Below are 4769 nucleotides of genomic sequence, written 5' to 3'. Positions count from 1 at the left end.
AGATTTTTGGATAACCCCACGTACCTCCATTTCCGATGATACTAGATGTTTCTTGAAGCTTGCGGATTGGTGATTCCAAATATGTAATTATCTTTGAAAACCTACGGTCGAATCTTGAACTATTTGGGTTTTTATTTTGAAACCCTGAGGAGAGTTCTTGAGCAATTTTGGGGAAAGTATGTGTATTATGGTGTTTGAGGGATTAAATCCCGTGTTGGTGGTATATATAGGGGTGGAGGATGACCAAAATACCCCTAAGGAACAATTAAGGTCAAATCTGTCCCTCAGTTGACAGTTTGGTAGGCTGGAGTAAATCAATTATAACTTTTTACTCATATACTCAAATTGGATCAAACCAACTGAATTTGAAAGAGGACTCAAATATATTTCGTTTGATATATTATAGCTCACACAGTTCATTATATACAGGGAGTTATGATCGTTTGAAGTTGACCCTGAAATTCTGAAAACTGGGCAATAGGCTATGCGTTTTGCTACTGTTTTGAAATCCAAACGCAGCCTTATGCGTTCCAAAAAATTCCAAAACTTATCCGAGATGTACTATGAGCTTGACCGATCATAACGCAACTTGAAAATCTAAAAACGGATGTTGGGAATGTTGAAAAGTTGTATCCCGAAGATTGCCAGCTAAAATGACTCTAAGTCCTCATTACACTTGGAAAAATTTTCAAGTTTTTCAGTCTAAGGGCACTCTATTAAAGGCTAATCCATGCACGACTTTTACGGGGTGTTACAGCAAACTTTTATGGTCAGTATAAATATCAACATGCACTCCATAGAGATTATGCCTCCTGATCCTAAGTGCAAACACCACAGCTGCTAACTCTAAGTCATGAGTGGGGTAATTTCGCTTATGCACCTTTAACTACCTAGATGCATAAGCTACCACCTTACCATGTTGCATCAATACGCAACCAAGTCCCACACGGGATGCATCATAGTATACCACAAAACCATCTACACCCTCGGGAAGAGTCAAAACAGGATCAACTTCTCAAAACTATTTTCACACAAGTTAGACCACACAAACTTCACCTTTTTCTGAGTCAATTTAGTGAGCGGAGTAGCTATGGAAGAAAAACTCTCTATGAACCTTCTGTAATAACCCGCAAAACCCAAGAAGCTCTGAGTATCGGTTGGAGTCGTGGGTCTGGGCCATTTTCTCACTGCCTCAATCTTTTGGGTATCCACTCTAATCCCGTCACTAGATACAATATGCCCCAAGAAGGCAATAGCATTCATCCAGAATTCACATTTGGAGAACTTAGCATATAACTGATGATCCTTAATGGTCTGAAGGATAATTCAGAGGTGATTGGCATAGTGTTCCTCACTTTTGGAATAGATCAGAAGATCGTCAATGAACACTATGACGAACAAATCTACACTGAACACCCTATTCATAAGATCCATAAAGGCTGCAGGCGCGTTAGTCAACCCGAAGGACATGACTAAGAACTCATAGTGACCATATCGGGTTCAGAAGGCTGTTTTAGGAATGTCTGACTCCCTAACCTTTAACTGATGATAGCCCGAATGATGGTCTATTTTTGAAAAACACTTAGTGCCCAAAAGATGGTCAAAAGATCATCAATCCTAGGAAGAGGATATTTGTTTTTAATAGTGACCTTATTCAACTGGTGGTATTCTATGTACATAAGAAGGGACCCATCCTTCTTTGGCATAAAAAGTTCAGGTGCACCCTATGGGGAAACACTAGGACGAATAAAGCCTTTGTTTATTAGGTCTGCAAGCTGTTCTTTTAACTCTTTCAGTTCCGCGGAAGCCATTCCATATGGAGGAATGGAAATAGGACAAGTGTCTGGCAATACATCAATACCAAAATCTATCTCCCTATTAGGTGGTATCTCTGGGAGATCTTCGGGAAAGACTTCTGGAAACTCATTCACTACAGGGACTGACTGAAAAGAAAGACTTTCAACCCTAGAATTTTTTACGCAGATTAGATGGTACATTTAACCTCTGGAGATGAGCTTTTGGGCTTTAAGATAAGAGATAAAGTGACCTCTAGGTGCCACAGAATTTCCTGCCCACTCAATTGGTGACTCATTTGGGAAAGAAAAAGTAACCTTTTGGGTTCTGAAATCAAGTGTGGCATAACACGAATGGAGCCAGTCCATCCCAAGGATAGCATCAAAGTCTACCATATCAATTTCTATAAGGTCTGCCACAGTATCCCGGCTAAAAATAGACACAACACAATTTCTATACACCCTTCTAGCAACAACAGAATCACCTACAGGAAATAGTGAAGGGTTCTACAATAACTTCTGGCTCAAACCCAAAACCAACAGCCACACAAGAGGTCACATAAGATAAGGTAGACCCAAGATCAAGCAATACATAAACATTACGGGAAAATATTCGTAACATACCGATGACAACATCTGGTAAAGCTTCCACTTCCTGGCGGTTAGTCAAAGTGTATAGCCGGTTACGACCGCTCTCGACAGCTGAAGGGGCACCCTTAGGAGGAGGATCCATCGAGGCGGCTTGGTACATAGCCCCCTCCCCCTCCCCCTCCCCCCGTATTTCCTCCAGCAGAAGGGCAATCTCTCTGAAGGTGACCCACCTTCCTAAGAGAATAACAATTTCTACCCTCAAAATAACACTTCCCTGGGTAATTCTTTCCTCAAGTCTCACACCACAGATAAGTACGATGCTGCTGGGACACACTGTCCTACGACTAAGTAAGTGGGGCTCTGGATCCATGGTGAGTCTGAAAACCCTGAGATTGTATGTCTGCCGGTGGTCTGGGCGAGGGGGCACTGGCAGCAAACTGTGCATTACCCCAATTATTATTCTTTTGCCATTTATTTCCCCACTTACCGCTTTGAGGCTGACTGTGACCCTGGTCGGCAGATCTGGCTCTTTTTGCCTGTCTTTCCATCTCTCTAGATTCAGAAATCTTATTTTTCTTCTCCTCTACCTATTGCATATGAAATGTCAGCCTAAAAAAGTCCAACTCCTTATTCAGCATAGCTCCCTGACACTCAAGATCATCTGAAAGGCCGAAAGCAAACTTCCTCATTCAGGCCCTCATACTACTCATCATCTCAGGAGCATAACAGACCAGCTGATTAAAATTTAGAGTATACTCCTGAAAACTCATCTTACCCTGGTTAAGGTTCATGAATTCCTATGCTTTAGCTTCCCTCATCTCCAAAGGAAAGAATCAATCAAGAAAAGCTTCCATAAATTTATCCCACACTGTGGGCTCAGCACTGTCACTCTTTGCCTCTTATCACTCATTATACCATTGGTTCGCTACATCCTTTAGCTGATAAGATGCTAGCTCAATACCTTTCACCAGATCCACATGCATCACTCTAAAAATCTTCTCTATTTCATCTATGAACCCTTACGGATTCTCTTCTACCCTAGCACCAGTAAACTTAGGTGGGTTCATTCTCATGAACTGACCCACCCTAGTAGCTTCAGATATAACTAGCGCAGACCCAACATCTTCTAATCGTTGGGCCTGATTAGCCACCAACTATGTCAGCATATGAATAGATTGTCTAAATTTTACATTTGAAATATCACTCTTAGTAGTTGGGGGACAGTTAACATTGTTCCGTGGAGCCCTAGGTGGACTGGTTGGGACTGGAAGGTCTCCCGGAGTAGGGACAGGGTCTGGAGTGGGAGCTCTATTATGTTTCCTTATCCCATGAGTGGCATGGACTACATCATTCTGAGCACTCTGATTAGTATTGCGATGAAGAGGCATGACTATTATTTCTCTACGACAAAAGATCACTGATTAGGAACAGACTTGACTTTGAAGCACGAACTAAATCATAAGGAAGGGAAATATTTCCTAAACTCCTAGTAGCCTCCTGCTTATAAGTGTGGTGTGCTACATACCCATAAACAAAACTCTACCCGATGCGATTTTGCAGACACCCTGGAACCATGAACCGTGCTCTGATACCAAGTTTTTCATGACCCAAACTGGGACCCTTGCCGTGATGAGCATTCCAAACTATGAAGGCCCGAAACACCCCTATCTATCTGGTAATTATGCACATAATTCATATGATAAAAGAAATGCAGAAGATTCACAATACTATGAAAACACGGTCATGAGTCCAATGAAATCAATAATGGGAAATAATATCCCACAACATCTATCGACATCTAAAAATCGTCTGGGAAATCTCTACTACATGACAAAAATAAACAACTATTTGAAAACTGGGACAAGGCCCCCAGTAGACCCAAAACTATTAAATGATAAATAAAATGCAAAACATCAGGTCTTCCGGAATAGAGAAGGCTCACCACTTGTCTCTACAAAACTATCTGATAAATCTACTAATTTTCTAGACCCCTAGACTGTGCCTCCAAATCTGGGAGGCAAGGGGGTTGATACAAAGTACTGGTACACAGAGTAATCAAAAACAAAGTAGAGATTTTTATATAAAATAAATAAGAGCTGATATAAAGCACATTATTGCAAAATGATTTCGAAATTACATGGGCATAGTATAATGATTTTTCACCAAAAATGCATCACATTTGAGCTAGGTGGTACACCCTACAATTTCACATTTAGACCAACTGTCAAATCTCGGTTGCTGCCGATATTAGAGTATAAGTGAGGGAAAAACACACAAGATCACATAGCAGGGTGTCTCGACCCAATCGATTATGGTAGTGCACAAGATCACAAAGCAGGGCTCCTAACCATAGTCCCAATTTGGGATGAAATAATATCAGGTACA

The sequence above is a fragment of the Capsicum annuum genome, unplaced genomic scaffold, assembly GCF_002878395.1.
Source record: "Capsicum annuum cultivar UCD-10X-F1 unplaced genomic scaffold, UCD10Xv1.1 ctg3968, whole genome shotgun sequence".
Classification (NCBI taxonomy): domain Eukaryota; kingdom Viridiplantae; phylum Streptophyta; class Magnoliopsida; order Solanales; family Solanaceae; genus Capsicum; species Capsicum annuum.
The sequence above is the reverse complement of the archived record's forward strand: the minus strand, read 5'-3'. Positions refer to the sequence as shown.